Source organism: Rhincodon typus, chromosome 28, assembly GCF_021869965.1.
Source record: "Rhincodon typus isolate 14 chromosome 28, sRhiTyp1.1, whole genome shotgun sequence".
Taxonomy (NCBI): Eukaryota; Metazoa; Chordata; class Chondrichthyes; order Orectolobiformes; family Rhincodontidae; genus Rhincodon; species Rhincodon typus.
The window spans coordinates 37282297-37299296 of record NC_063359.1 but is presented as its reverse complement, the minus strand read 5'-3'; the positions used below and the strand labels follow the sequence as shown (position 1 = coordinate 37299296).

Sequence of the window (17000 nt, the reverse complement as noted above, 5' to 3'; positions counted from 1 at the left end):
TCTCAGCTCCTGGACATTGTTGGTGGTCAGTTATCTCAGCTCCTGGATATCTCTGCAGGAGTTTCTCATAGTAGTGTCCTAGGCCCAACCGTAAGACCATAAGGAAAACTGAAGGAACTGTGGATGCTGTAAATTTGAGAGTTATGAGAGAGGGTCACTTGACCGAAACGTTGACTCTGCTGTCTCCTCGCAGAAGCTGCCAGACCTGCTGAGCTTTTCCAGCAATCTCTATTTTTGTTTCATAAGACCATACAAAAAAGCAGCAGAATTAGGCTGTTAAACCCAAGCAGTCTGCTCTGCCATTTGATCATGGCTATAATGTTTCACAAACCCATTCTCCTGCCTTCTCCCAGTAACCTTTAATCCCCTTTCTAATCAAGAACCTATCTATCTGCCTTTAAGACATTCAATGACTTGCCTTCCATGGCAATGAGTTCCATAGTTTCTGGCTGAAGAAATTCCTCCTCATCTCACTTCTAAAAAGTGGTCCCTACACTCTGAGGCTGTGCCCTCAGTTCCTAGTCTCTCCTACTTGTGGAAAGATCTTCTCCATGTCCACTCTATCCATCTACAGCAATGGCCTCCCCTCCAACAAAACGTCAGAAATGGAGATGCTCGCTGATGATTGCACAACGTTCAGCACGATTCATGACTCCTCAGATACTGAAGCAGTCCATGTTCACATGCAGCAAAACCTGGACAATATGTCAATCTTCAGGTTGACAGGTTATCTTCATGCCAGACAGTGCCATGCAGTGACCATCTCAAACAAAGACAGAATCTAACCATCGCCCTTGATATTCAATGACATGGCCACTATTGAATCCACCACTGTGAACATCCTGGGGGTTTACCACTAATCTGAAGGATAAACAGGGACAGGCAACAAAAGCTGTTACAGACAGCAATACGCACATCCCATCGCAGAATAAACTAAAAACATGACATGCCATGAAGTAACAAGATATCAGTCCGTGCTCACAGTTTCCAACAGGATGTACACAAGTTAACTGCATTCATAATGAGAGAAGAAAACGAGCCCCAACCACTTTCATGCAGCTTTACAAAACAGGGCAGGGGGTAACAGTTAGTTTGGACGGCTGGTTTTGTGATGCAGAGTGAAGCCAAAAGCATGAGTTCAATTCCTGCACCAGCTGAGGGGTTACCATGAAGGACTCTCCTCCTCAACCTCTCCTCTCACCTGAAGCATGGTGACACCCAGGTTAAACTATCACCAGATGTCTCTCTCTCTCTATGGTGGCTTTCTCTTCGACTGGTAATGACAGCTGCCTGGTGACCTCCAAAGCTTTTTTTTTAACAGTTTCTCTCTGCGCTGCGACTGAGTTTGGAAATCTATGGCAGTCATGCCAATAAATGATCACATCTATCACTGGAAAATACCAATATCTTACATCAGGCTTGCAGTTTGTGGATGCCTAATCTTGCAAGTTCATAAGTCCGCTCAGACATAAGGGGAGGCCATTCAGTCTACTGAGTCCATGCTGGCCGCCTGTGGTGCAATTCAGTTCGTCCCATTCTCCTGCTCTAACTCCACAGCCTCTGCAAATCAATTTCTCTCAGGTTCTCATTCAATTTCCCTTCGAAATGAATCACCGTCGGCCCATCCACTAAGCAGTAAATTCCAGGACCTTACTACCCAGTACATAAAGAGATTCTCTCTCTTCATCCCTTGTACCTCTTGTCCAAAACTATAAAATGCAGTCAAAACCAGAAAGAGCTGTCAAAACCCAGCGGGTCTGGCAGCATCTGTGGGGAGAGGTGACGTTTCGAGTGCTGTCACAATGTCATCAGAACTCATCAGAAAACCTAATCCTTACAAGATCAGTTAATGGTAACTCGTTTTCTTTGTCTCCCTTATGTCAAAAATTCAGAGATTAGCTGAGATTTCCTGCAGCTCAAGTTGATTGATTTCTATCCAACGTGGCTTCTGATTTCAATTTCATTGGCCAAACATTCCTTCTGCTAGTCTCACTGCCTCCATGTTGCACGAAAATTGTGCACATCCAAGTCGCCTGCTATAAAATATTCTGTCCAATGATCCCTCCATGATTAAGGTACACTAGATCCCTGAGCCTGAGGGCATCAATCTTCTAACACCTCTTCACCATCTCATTCCATGGAACAAATTCATTATCCCACTCCTGACAGACACACAATGGGGGCTTATTGGGGTGGCACGGTGGCTCAGTGGTTAACACTGCTGCCTCACAGCACCAGGGACCCAGGTTCAATTCCACCCTCAGGCAACTGTCTGTGTGGAGTTTGCACATTCTCCCCATGTCTGCATGGGTTTCCTCCGGGTGCTCCAGTTTCCTCCCACAGTCCAAAGATGTGCAGGGTAGGTGGATTGGCCATGCTAAATTGCCCACAGTATTCAGGGATGTTTAGGTTAGGTGGGTTAAACATGGGAAATGCAGGGTTAGGGGAATTGGTCTGGGTGGGATGCTCTTTGGAGGGTTGGTGTGGACTTGTTGGGCCAAATGGCCTGTTTCACACTGTAGGAATTCTATGATTACAGCTCAGCCATCTGTGATTGGATTACTGCTTGCTGCACACTCTAAGCATTGACCTTCAACTGTTTGGCCTCTGCTCCTTAACACTCAGTCCCAAGATGACTTTGACTTTCATTTTTCATTACGGCTAACAAAGTCTTGTCATCCGTGCTGTCTGTCCCTCTGCCTCCCAAATCCCTCGACCTATTGCTTAGTGTCCAACAAGGCCTAATTACGTCCATGAGAAAGTCTCCATTGTAACAGTGGTACTGCTAAAATGTTGCTCAAGGTCAAAATCCTGGAAAAAAAAACCTGAACAAAAATGTAGTCATCTATTGGGTTTGTAAAATCAGAATGGAAAGGTTTTGTAATTGAAAAAATAAACTCTCAATTCATTCCAGTAAAGGACCGATACTGACTTTCCACTTGTACTGGAGTGTAGGGAATGAGGCACCATGAAACCTGGTTTCCATTGCTACATCTCCATTATCGACTCGTGGCAAACTGCAGCAGGTTGGGCCATAATAGTTACTACTGGAGCTTGGATGAGCAAGAGGCTACTTGGCTGATGTATATAAAAACCTGAGGAACTGGGCAGACATGCACATGGGAAGGAAGTTTCATCTCGTGGAACAATCTAGAACTGGGGCCACTGTGTTGAAATGGGGCGTTGCCCATTTGAGACAAAGATGAGGGGAACTTTTCTCTGAGAGAGTAGTGAGTCTTTGGAGGATGGAAGAAACAGAATACTTTTAAGGCGGGGTAGGTAGACTGTTGCTAAGGGAGGGGGTGAAAGGTTTACAGGGTAGGTGGGAACATGAAGGAATCAGATTCGCCATGATCCTACCGAACAGCAGATCAGGCTCGAGGGGCCAAATAGCCTACTCTTCCTCCTAATTTGTTTCTTTTTAGGATTCCATCATAGAGTCATAGAGATTTACAGCATGGAAACAGGCCCGTCGGCCCACTTGCCCATGCCACCCAGTTTTCACAATTAAATTAGTCCCATTTACCTGCATGTGTGCAGCAAGACAGAAAAACATCTGCAAAAGATGTTGTGATGTGTGTCCGGGATTCAAAAATTATTCCCGTCACACACTAAAGAATATAAATTTCTGAACTTATGACTAGCATAAAATAATACCAATCTTAGAAATAAGTAACCAGTTGCTTTTGTTAATAGTTAGTTTCATTATGAAATCCAGTGATTCCGAAGTCATCACACATATACATGGAGTTAAGAACAGAACTGCAGCTAATATTTATATGTGTTTATAAGCTTTTATTAATGGAGGTACAAATTACAAATGTATAACTCCTAACGCAGCCCTTACAGTTTCAGTCCTTTCCTGTTTCTATTTTTTTCATATTACACAGGGTCACTCGACCCGAAACGTTAACTCTGATTTCTCTCCACAGGTGCTGCTGGACCTGCTGAGCTTTTCCAGCAACTTCTGTTTGTGTTTCTGATTTACAGCATCCGCAGTTCTTTCAGTTTCTGAGCCAGAGGCAGGGACACTACCACTGTGGCACAAGCCCCTTGTTCCTTTTTGTAAAAGAATCCCAAGGTAATGACCGACCCCTCTCCATCAATTAAATACAATTAATATGCAATTATTAACACTGCAGTTAGAAAGAAACTAAAATATATCAGCCTTCCGTGAGATGCGCAGAGTACATTCACAAACGTCAACGGTGAGAATGGTTCGGTGGAGATTGGCTTTGGGACAGGGAAAGGATCCAGAAGAGAAAGGTGGAAACTGAAGTCTGTGCTAAACTATAGATTTACAACAATATCCTTGTACATCTCTGAAAGTCTGTCGCTGCCTATGGATATTTGTGTTCAAGTACCCTGTGGAAAACCTAGACAAGTACGCTACCACCGTCATGGGCTTCATTAGCAAACGCATGGAGGACTGTGTACTAAAGAAGTCAATCCGAGCGTTCCCCAACCATAAACCTTGGATGAACCAGGAAATCCTTACTGAAGACCAGACGATCAGTATTCATGTCGGGTGACCCAGACCAACACAGAAAATCCAGATCTGACCTCCGCAAAGCCATCAGGGAGGCCAAGAGGCAGTACCGGGCCGAGTTAGAGGCCCAGACCTACCAAATAGACTCCCACCATCTACGGCAAGGCCTAAACGACATTACGGGATACAAAATGAAACAGTGTAAGGTAGCGGACAATGACACATTCCTCACTGACACACTCAATGCTTTCTGTGCTCGGTTTGAGCAGAATACCATCGGCATGGCAACGCCTACCCCAACAGCCCCAGACACACCTGTTCCCTCTGCTGCCGCTGCAGACGACAGGTCGGCTTTTCCTGGGGGTCAACCCTAGGAAAGCGACGGGCCCAGATGGTGTCCCCGGCCGAGCACTCAGATCCTGTGTGGGCCAACTGGTGGAAGGTGTCACCGACATATTCAACCTCTCTCTCCTACAAGCCAAAGTCCCCACCTGCTTCAAGAAGACCACCATCATCCCTGTACTCAGGAAAACACATGCAGTGTGCCTTAATGACTACCGCCCAATAGCTCTGACTTCAACAATCATGAAGTGCTTCGAGAGGCTGGTCATGGTCCACATCAACTCCAGTCTCCCAACCTGCCTCGATCCCCTACAGTTTGCCTACTGATGTAGTAGGTACGCAGAGAATGCCATATCCCTAGCCCTGCACTCATCCGTGGAATATCTGGATCGACTACAGCTCTAGCCTCAACACCATTATCCCCTCCACACTGACCTCAAAACTCTGTGACCTTGGTCTCGGCTCTGCTCTCTGCGACTGGATCCTCACCTTTCTGACCCACAGGTCTCAATCAGCGAGGATAGGTAACTGCACCTCCTCCACAATAATACTCAACACTGGAGCCCCCCAGGGATGCATCGTCAGACCCCTACTGTACTCCCTGTACACCCACAACTGTGTTGCCAAATTCTGAACAAGCTTCATCTACAAGTTTGCCAACGACACCACTGTAGTGGGACGGATGTCTAACAATGATGAGTCAAAGTACAGAAGGGAGATAGAGGGCTTGGTGATGTGGTGCATTGAGAACAAAAGAACTGATCACTGACTTCAGGAAGAAAGGAGGAGAACACAGCCCTCACCCCATCCCAATCTACATCAACGGAACTGAGGTTGAGAGGGTGGAAAGCTTCAAGTTCCTCAGAGTGATGATAACCGACAACCTGTCCTGGACCTTCCACATAGACGCAATGGTCAAGAAGGCACAAGAATGCCTCTTCTTCCTCAGGCGGCTCAGGAAATTTGGCATGTCTCTAAGGTCCCTCACCAACCTCTACAGACGCACCATTGAAAGCATACTGTCCAGGTGCATAAGGTATGGCTACTGCTCTGCCCAGGACAGTAAGAAACTACAGAAGGTGGTGTGCACAGCCCAGACCTTCACGGAAGCCGACCTTCCACCCATGGACTCCATTTACATGGCTCGCTGCTGCGGAAAGACGGCCAACATCATCAAAGACCCATCGTACCCCGGTAATGCTCTCCTACAACCTCTTCATCAGGCAGAAGATACAGAAGCCTGAACACACGCACCAGCAGGTTCACGAACAGTTTCTTCCCAGCCGTTATTAGACTGATGAATGGACTCTGTAGCCTCAAATAACGCTGATCCTGCTAACATTGATCTAGCTTAGCGCACACCCCATGCAATGTAACCTGTATGCCTCTGTCTAAGTCTTTTTGATCTGTGCATCCTTGCTTACTATGATCTGCCTGTACTGTTTGCAAACAGACCTTTTCATTGTACTTTGGTACACATGACAATAAATCAATCAATCAATATCTGTGTATGACACACTCGCTGCCCCCAAAAATAAACTGTCAAGGCTAGAGGAGTCAATTGGAAGTTTCAATACTGAGACTGATAGATTTTTGTTTGTCAAGGGTAATTATTAATATGTAATAAATATGAAACTAAGGTGTGTTGATGGATGCAATAGAATGATCAGCCATGATCTGGGTGAATGGAGGGACAGACTGAGTGACCTCCTTCTTTTCCAATATTGCTCTGTTCTCTAAAGCTTAAGGGGTCTCCAGATCTGTCTTCTCTCTGGCCTTGTCAAGTCTATATCTAACCTGCAGACCAGCACACAAAGCCATTTTGTCATGCCAGCGTCTGGTGACACATATGCCTGTACAGGCCAGTCATATTTTGTGCCAGGAACAACAGACAAACTCTATGAACAGCCCTAAAATAAAATGTCGTTGCTCTCAATGCTGTGATAATGCAGCTTAAATTAATTAAAAATTACAGACTGATCTCTCCAAGCAAATGTTATGCTACGGAATTCTCAGACTATGGAGGCAGAGACGGTGAGTGAGTTTGAAAGAAAATTGAATGGACCGTTTGGAGTAATTAAGTGGCTGGGATACAGGGATAGGGTGGAGTGGGAAAGAAGGACTGATGGCATGGACTGGTTTGACACGGTGGCTCAGTGGTTAGCACTGCTGCCTCACAGCGCCAGGGACCCAGGTTCAATCCCACTCTTGGGTGACAGTCTGTTTGGAGTGTGCACATTCGCCCTGTGTCTGTGTGAGTTTCCTCCCACAGTCCAAAGATGTGCAGGTTAGGGTGGATTGGCCATGCTAAATTGCGCACAGTGTTCAGGGATGTGCTGGCTGGGTGGGTTAGCTATGGTTAAAAAAAAATAACGTGCAGGATTACATGGTAAGGTGGATCTGGGTGGGATGCTGTTCAGAGGGTCAGTGCAGACTCAATGGGCCAAATGGTCTCTTTCTGCAGTGTAGGGATTCTACGATAGCTTTACATGGTATGGACTTGACAGGCTGAATATCCATGCACACGCGAAGCAGGCTATTCAGCCGTTCAAGCCTGCTCCACCATTCAGGTTGATCCAATTGTTTTTTTGCATTCTTCATTCCCCACTAGTCCTGATACCCTTCGATTCCAGGCTATGTCATATGAGCTTTCTCCTGGGTGACTCTGAGTAACAAGGCTGTTTTGATACAGGGATCCCAAGTTCAACTAGATATGGCACTGGAAAGTGACCCAAACAAGGTACACTCATGGTTTTATAGCTGTATTATTATTGTATGTGGGTCCCAATTTTATTTTTCTTGTACCATAATGGACAATACTGTGGCTTTAAGAGGTGCAATGTGTCCTGTTTTTTTTTTGAAGAGAGGTTTGAAGACAGACGTACCAAACATTTTGTTTATTTGAATTCAATAAAGTAAACAGCTTGTGAGGTCTTGGGAACAATAGAAGCAGCCTGAATGGGTGGGGTCAAACTTCCCAGAAGCAGGAATTTCAGTTTTAGTTTTTCAGTCGCAGTTGCTGGGGTCTTGAAGCTGGATATGGAAGCTGCAGTACATCTCTCCCTGCTACCCTCTGTCTCTGAGTTTTGTCTTTATGTTTTTCCTCCTTCAGAACTGCCTGGGAGACAATCCTTTTTTACTGAATTTTGCCCTTGCCAAGAGTGTGTTTATGGGATGTTACTATATTGGAACAGTTACTGTTTAGTAGTTAAATAATGTATTATCTGTTAAGTTTTCCAATAGAGTTAACTATTCCAATTTCTGCTTTCATTTGCTGCATTGTAACTGAAACGTATGAATAAAGTGCGTTTTGCTTCAAATCTGGTAGTTTGACCAGTCCATTTGCATCCAGAACACAACGCCTTTGAAATAAAAAAATGTTAGGGTCTAGGCTATCTACTAAATATATTTTGAGGGTTTGGTCTGGTCCATAACATGTACCATTCATTGGGCCTCTGTTGCAGTTATTAGATTGGTGGTGTAATAACGAGCTCAAACAGGAAGTTATGTAGCAACTTACAATAGAAACTACTGGTACAGCTTATGGTTTAGTGTTCCTGGCAAATGGAGATGCAATGGTTTTAAAATGAACTTAGAAATTGTGTGGGTTGTGCACTGCTCCCTGAGTCAAACCTCCCACACACTTGCCCCGCAAAGGTCTGCATCGGGAGTACAAACCAGTTTGAACTGCCCCTGGAAACTGACCTCCCCAGAGCAAAAAGGCCCACCCGCTCAGTATCTGGAACTCCAGCAGCTGCCAAAGAGTTCACGTATTTCAACAAAACTAGTGCCTCGCATGATCTAAACGTGACTCTGTGTCACCTTAGTCCAATGTTCCCTCAAGGCAAGCTCCACAAGAGCTCGACACAAACTGTAAAGCCATCGGCTAATTGCACTGCCCCAAAATCAGTGACCCATATTTACAGCAGCTGAACAAACATACAGAGCATTAAGGGAGACAAATGATTCACTGACAGAAAAGCTACTAAAATGAAGGCTCAATACCAGCTCTGCTGTGAAATCGGCATGGGACGAGCTGAAGATCTGACATTTATTTTCAGAATTTAGAACAAAACTGCAGGACATGCTTCAAATGTGACTGACTTCAGAAAGTGGTGTTAATGGTAACAAAGTTGGGGAGGTGATGGACAAGTGGTATTATCGCTAGACTGTTAATCCAGAGACCTGGATAACATTCTGGGGACCCGGGTTCAAATCGCACCACGGCAGATGGTGGAATTTGAATTCAATAAAGATATCTGGAATTAAGGTTCTAATGATGACCATGAATCCATTGCCAATTGTCAGAAAAATCCATCTGGTTCACTAATGTCCTTTAAGGAAGGAAACTGCCATTCTTACATGTGACTCCAGACCCACAGCAATGTGGTTGACCCTGAACTGCCCTCTGGGCAATTAGGGATGGGTAATAAATGCTGCCTGGTCAGCAACACCCTCATCCCATGAATGAATAAAGAAAAAGAATATATAACAGGCCTGCAGCTTTTTAATACTTCTCAATCGGTTAACAAGATTAACAAAGATAGAGTCATAGAGCTCGGAAACAGGCCTTTCGGCCCAACTCGTCCACGCTGACCAGGTTTCCTAAACTGAACTAGTCCCATTTGCCTGCACTTAGCCCATACCCCTCTGAACCTTTCCTGTCCGTGTACCTGTCCAAATGCCTTTTAAATGTTGTAAATTAGCAGGGGATTGAGATGTATATGGAATTAATGATGCAAACTCAATTCAAATCATAATGGGATCATGGTTACCGATTTATTGACACAGTCAGGGGTCCATCTTTGTCTGGTGAATTATTAGTAACCTTTAATGGGATGTGGGTGCCACTGCAAAGGCCAGAATTTGCTGTCCATCCCTAATTGCCCTTGAACTGAGTTTCTTCTCAGGTTGTGTCGGAGGGAGTTAAGAGTCAAATCATAGAATCGTACAATTCAAAAGAGGCCTTTCAGCCAAGTCTATACGACCAACAATAACTATCACCAAGTCAATTAGTATAACTACTACTCATCAACTAGTAGACTGGATCTGGCTAGTACATGAGTACGGTAAAGTTAAGTTTCCTAAAGGACAACAGAGATCCAGATGGGTTTTTTTTACAGCAATTGATGATAGTTTCATTACTAAGAAGAGTTTTCAGTTGTCAGTGACAGGTTTAAATCTCCATACCGTCAGAGTACTAACCTGGACATGGATTGGGCTGGACATGTCTAATGACATTAGGTTGGATTCCTAGTCCCTCATCAGTCATCTAGGATATCACCAAGTATGTGACAGCGGACAGACAGGAACAGGAAGAGGCCGTTCAGGCTCTCCAATCGGTTTCTGCATTCATTGAGAATCTGTGTCCTAGCTCCATTTACTGGCATTTTCCCAATATCCTTTAGATAACCAAAATCTATCCATCTCAGATTCAAAACGACAATTAGTCCCTTGTGAAAGACTTCTATCTCCATTTGTGTTTTAGGATTGTGTCCTAATTTAGTCCTGAAAAGTCAGACCCTCATCTTTTTAGCTGCTGCATAATTTTTTTTCCCTCTTCTAAAGAAAACTCTTTTGAGTTTGAAAAATTGTTCGCTCTCTCTGTCATGTACTCTGCTCACTGGAGTCTCGAAGAATGAGAGCTGACCTCATTGAAACATATCAGATTCTTAAGGGGCTTGACAGGGTACATGCTGAGAGGATGTTTCTCCTCATGGGAGAGTCAAGGACCAGAGGGCACAGTCTCAGAATGAAGAGGCACCAATTTCAAAATGAGATAAGGAGAAATTTCTACTTTCAGAGAGCTGTGCGTCTTTGGAACTCCTTGCCACAGACAGCTGTGGGGGCAAAGTCCTTATGGGGGTTGGGTTGGCATAGCTGGCTGGATGGTTGGTTGGCAAAGCAGTTCAATTCCCATCACTGGCTGAGGTTACCATGAGGGACTGTCCTTCTCAATCTCTCCCCTCGCCTGAGGGTGATGACCCTCAGGTTAAATCACCAGCAGTCATTGCTTTTTCTAATGAGAGAACAGCTCTATCGTCTGGTAAGACTATGGCTACACAATAACAAAAGTATATTTAAGGTAGACAGGGAATCAAGGGTCACGGGTAAATGGCAGGAAAGTGGATGTGAGGAACGTCGCATCAACCGTGATCCTATTGAATGACCGAGCAGGCTCGATGGGCCGAATGGCCTACTCCTGTTCCTATTTCTTACGGTCTTAAGTGTTGTTGTCTGCCAAGGGATGTGGTGGGCTTTTGATGATAATTGATGACAGCTTCATGGGCACCACCTTTCAACGGTAACTGGCTCTCGATGCCAGATTTTATTCGACAAATTTAAATTCCAGCAGCAGCTGCGGTGGGAGTCGAGCCCAAAACATTAGCCCAGGTCCCTGTCTCACTAGCTCACTGATATTGACAGTGCACCGCCATTGTTCATCTAGCTCCACCACACTAAGCCAATGTCTTTCAGGAAGGAACGAGCTCAAAACCTGAAGGAACAAAGTAAAATCGCTGGGTTCTGGGGAAAACTTGGGGGAGTGAAACTGGATGAATAATTCTTGCAGAGAACTACCTTGTACCTGATGCGTTGACTGGGATCCATCTCTCACATAGTCATAGAGATATACATCTTGAAAACAGACCCTTCAGTCCAACTCGTCTATGTCAACCAGGTATCCTAAATTATTCTATTCATATTTGCCAGCATTAGACCCATATCCCTCTAAACCCTTCCTATTCATGTACCCATCCAGATGTCTTTTAAATGTTGTAATTGTACCAGCTCCACCACTTCCTCTGGCAGCTCATTCCACACACACACCACCCTTTGCGTGAAAAAGTTGCCCCTTATATCCCTTTTAAATCTTTCCCCTCTCACCTTAAACCTGCACCCTCTAGTTTTACACTCCCCCACCCTAGGAAAGACCTTGACTATTCACCCTTCCCATGACCCTCATGATTTTAAAAACCTCTATAAGGTCACCCCTCAGCATCTGACGCTCCAGGGAAAATAGTCCCAGCCTATTCAGCCTCTCCCGATAGCTCAAACTCTCCAACCCTGGCAACATCCTTGTAAATTGTTTCTGAAACCCTTACAAGTTTAACACCATCTTTCCTATAGCAGGGAGACCAGAATTGAATGTAGTATTCCAATAGTGGCCTAACCAGTGTCCTGTACAGTGCTGTAAGCATTCTAGAATTCCACAGATAGAGATGAGAAATGAGAAGGTTTATGTACGCAGGTCAGATTGCAGGCCAGTATTTCGCTGGAACCTTGCCTGTGTTCTGATGTCGACTTAGTTTAATATTGTATATGGAGAACTGCCCACTTGTATTTGTTTAAGCTTTATATGTTGCAGTAAAAATGTACATTTTTCCCCAGTTACTTATGATGCTATTTTCGCAATTTTACGTGCACCTCATGATTACATCAGTTTTAAAAAGACATACAGTTCATTTACAAATCACAGAGCCTGCCTTGGCAAGGTACAGTATAAACAAATGAGTTAAGACCACATACAGACACAACTTTGCCTAATCTTGGTTTCAGAGCCAGCATCAAGTTATTTCCTTCCAATGACTGGCAACAGCAAATTGGTTTCTGTGTGAGAAGGTGTGGCCCTGGATGTCCAAATGGGTACAAAGAAAAAGTATTCGTCCAGCCTGGCATTTATTTTCAGAATTCAGCGAAAAAGAATCTGTGTGTTGTATCTTGAAATTACGCGACGCAAAAGGGCCGATTTTTCTCTTTTATGTGCATTCAGATTCTGGGTGCATGAAGCAGCTGTAAAATGGGCAAAGACCTACAGGAATGAATATTGAAGATTGCTGCATCTGTTTCTCTGGCGTTAGAGCAAAGATCCAATTTCAAGGAACGATATTCAGTATCCGAGGATCCACATATTTTTAAGGTTGCGGTCTGAAGCAAGATTGTGGAGAGAGGTGAGGCAGGTTGCAAATGCTAACGAGGGGCCTAGCGAATGTTTTAGGAGCCTGTGGTGAAATTGGGCTGCACTGAAAATAAAAAGCAGGCATTGTACAGATGTAGAAACAGGAGTAGGCCATTCAATCCCTCAGGCCTGTTCTGCCATTCACTATGATCATGGCCAACCTGATTGCACCTTCAACTCCCAGGAGGTTAGATTTTTGACTAACAAGGCAGCCAATCTACTTCGGGCCTACACCAACTTCCCTCCAGTTTTCTTGTATGTGTGGCCCATATCGGCAGCCGTCAGCAAAAAAGAATTAATTTTAACTTTTCTTTTTAAGTTTGTGTGGAACCAGGATGACCTGAAATGGGGATGCTGTTCCCCACCCTCCCCATTCCTGCACCATGGGGCTAAAGCAGCCTGATCTCTGCTACGCAGATGAAGGAACACTCTGAATGCGGAATGAACCAAAGAGCTACAGGTGCCGGAAATCTGAAACAAAACCAGAGGTATTTGAAGAAACTCAGCAGGTCTGGCAGCATCGGTGGAGAGAGAAAGTACAGTCAGCAAGCCACATCCAGTGACCCTTCTTCAGAATTGAACTGGAGGGTCACTGGGGTGAGAAGCGTTAATTCTGCTTTCTCTCTCCACAGATGCTGCCAGACCTGCTGAGTTTCTCCAGCTTTTCTGGCTTTGAGCCTGAAGGTGGAGGATGGCAGAAACCTGAGTTAAAGGAAGCCTGAGGGCCCAGTTCCAACCTTCCTGAATGGGCCCAGACAAACACTTGTACTGCTCTGTCTGGTCTTTGCCCTCTTTATGTTTCTCTGAGGTTCCTGCAGGCAGTCTCGGCGGCAGAGCAAGGAGGGAAAGCAGCAAAAACATCTAGTGTAGAGGGATTGGCCGACCTGCCATGGAAAGGTGGCCCTCAGTAGAATAAAGCCTTACAACTATTTGCATTGAGATTTCTATCCACTCCTTGTGCATCGTAGAGAATTTGAAATCTCGTGTACGGTGATGATATAAATTGTCGAGGCATGTGTGTGTGTGTGTGTGTGTGTCAACCAAGGAGGAACATCAACCATTCTGATAACAGATTACCAATTTCTGTTTGGGTTCAAATGCCTCACCAAAATCTTTTGACTTGTCTTCAAATATGAAGAACAAGTTAGATTCGCCAAGTGATCTCGGATTGCCCCCCGCAAAATGCCTGCAGAGGAAGTCTGCTGCAGGCAGACAATGTCCAGGGATTTTGTTTTTGGGATAGGGGAAGTGGGGACATGAAGCTGTTGTCCTGGATAGTGTTGAGTTTCTATAGTGGTGTGCAGAGCTGCATCCATTCATGCAAGTGGGGAGCATTCCACGCTAACCTATGCCTTGTACATTGTTGGATACACCAGGAGAAAATATGGGCAAATTAAACAGAAAGCAAGGACTGAGAAAGAACTTATGGACGCCATTTGTGAAGTTATCAACGTAACAATTTTAGTCAACTATTTGGTCATATTGTAATACAACTGCTGGGCAGGTGGGATTTGAACCCAGATCTTCTGACTCAGAGGTACAGACACTACTACTTGTGCCTTAATACATGCCTTACTGACACTAGCGTTATCTATTCCCTAGATTTGTCAATTTGATATTTCTTCTTGGAGTATTTTGTTATCATAGAAAGCATAAATGCTTATATTGCATTTGATGAGCTAATTGGCTGTGAATAATACTGTGATCCAGTCAGAAATGACAGTAGCTGATATTGGTTGGGGCACGTATCTTGTTGCACAATGTTACTGTCCCTTCCTCAGAGCCAGGAGAGCTGGGTTCAAATCCCTTTTGCTTCAGAGGTCTGTCAAATATCAAAGAACCGGTTTCTGAAAGGACCTTATGGTGCAGTGGTAATGTCCCTACCTTGCAGCCAGGAGACCCAGATTCATGTCCCACCTCGCTCTAGAGATGTGTAACACCAGCTCTGAATGGGTTGATCAGAAAATACTAAAGAGAAACCAGTTTCTGTAGCCCATAATAAGCTCCACGCATAAGTTGAACAATTGGAAACACAGATGATTTCCTGGTGATGGTTAATGGATGAACAATATAATGGATGATGTGGTGCGCAGAAAAAACACTCAGTTGTTTTTTGTAAAAAAATATGAAGAACAAGCCAGACTGAATATATTGAAAATAAAACTGGTTTCTGGTTTCAAGTCCCACCTGCTTGGGAGGTATGTGATAACATCACTGAACAAGTTGATTAGAAATATTTTTTAAAGAGGAACTGATATTCTCCCTCAATGCCTTTAGAGAGAGGTGGGCATTATTTGGGCTGGAGTGCATTATCTTCCCTTCCAGCTTTAATTTGACTTAATTCCCTCCCTTGTTTTCCTACCCTTTTCTGTTATTCACTTGTAAGACGTGGATGTCACTGGCACTTACTACCCATCCTTTGCTGCCCCTTGAGAAGGTGGTGGTGAGCTGCCTACTTGAACCGCTGCAGTCCACCTGCAGGGTGACCCACAATGCCCTCAGGGAGGGAGTTCCAGGATTGTGACCCAGCGATACTGAAGGAACGGCGATATAGTTCCAAGTCAGGGTGGTGAGTGACCTGGGGAGGGGACAATGCACGGGGTGGTGTTCCCATGTATCTGCTACCCTTGTCCTTCTGAATGGAAATGGATTTGGAAAGTACTGTCTGAGGATCTTTGGTGAATTTCTGCAGGGAATCTTGTAGATAGTACACACTGTTGCTACTGAGCGTCAGTGGTGGAGGGAGTGGATGCTTGAGGATTTGGTGCCAATCAAGCGGCTGCTTTGTCCTGGATGGTGTCAAGCTTCTTGAGTGTTGTTGGGGCTGCCCCCATCCAGGCAAGTGGGGAGTATTCCATCACACTCCTGACTTGTGCCTTGTAGATGGTGGACAGGCTTTGGGGAGTCAGGAGGGGAGTTACTCACTGCAGTATTCCCAGTTTCTGGCCTGCTCTTGTAACCACTGTGTTTATGTGATGAGCCCAGTTGAGTCTCTGGTCAATGGTAACCCCCAGGATGGTGAAAGTGGGGGATTCAGTGATGGTAACACCATTGAATGCTAAGGGGCGGTGGTTAGATTGTCTCTTATTGATGATGGTCATAGCCTGGCATTTCTGTGGCACGAATGTCACTTGTCAGCCCAAGCCTGGATATTATCCAGATCTTGTTGCATGTGAACATGGACTGCTTCAGTATCTGAGGAATCATGATTGGTGCTGAACGTTGTGCAATCATTGGTGAACATCCCATTTCTAACCTTACGACGAAGGGAAGGTCACTGATGAAGCAGCTGAAGATGGTTGGGCCTGGGACACTACCCTGAGGAACTCCTGCAGAGATGTCCTGGAGCTGGGATAACTGACCTCCAACAACCACAACCATCTTCCTCCGTGTGACTCCAACCACTGGAGAGTTTGCCCCCAATTCCCATTGATTCCAGTTTTGCTAGGGCTCCTTGATGCCACACTCGGTTGAATGCAGCCTTGATGTCAAGGGCTGTCACTCTCACCTCACCTCTGGAATTCAGCTCTTTTGTCCATGTTTGAAACAAGGCTGTAATGAGGTCAGGAGCTGAGTGGCCCTGGCAGAGCCCAAACTGGGCGTCACTGAGCAGGTTATTGCTGAGTAGGTGCTGCTTGATAGCGCTGTGACTGACACCTTCCATCATTTTACTGATGAACAAGAGTTGACTGCGGTGGTAATTGGCTGGAAACAAAAACAGAAGTTGCTGGAAAAGCTCAGCAGGTCTGGCAGCATCTGTGAAGAGAAAATCAGAGTTAAACGTTTCGGGCTCGGTCACCTTTCCTCAGAACCGGACCCGAAACTTTAACTCTGATTTCTCTCCACAGACGCTGCCAGACCTGCTGAGCTTTTCCAGCAACTTCCGTTTTTGTTTCTGATTTACAGCATCTGCAATCTAATTATTCGGTAATTGGCCGGGTTGGATTTAGCCTGCTTTTTGTGTACAGGACATACGTGGGCTATTTTCCACATTGTCGGGTAGATCCCAGTGTTGTAACTGTACTGGAACAGCTTGGCTAGGGGAGCGGCAAGTTCTGGAGCACAAGTCTTCAGTACTATTGCTGGAATGTTGTCGGGGCCCATAGCCTTTGCAGTATCCAGCGCTGCCTTATTGTTACTCAGCCTCTGGTGTGCAGCGGTAGTTATTTCATTATCAGATTAATTCAGTGATTCGGTGATTAGGTGGTAGGT

At 45.0% G+C, this 17000-nt stretch overlaps 1 protein-coding gene across 1 annotated transcript in view; it reads right to left on the bottom strand.

The window, feature by feature from the left end:
- Window positions 1-17000, bottom strand: part of LOC109937100 (collagen alpha-1(XXVII) chain B-like) — a 298313-nt gene that overhangs the window by 219937 nt on the left and 61376 nt on the right. The gene's annotated exons all lie outside the window — the stretch shown is intronic.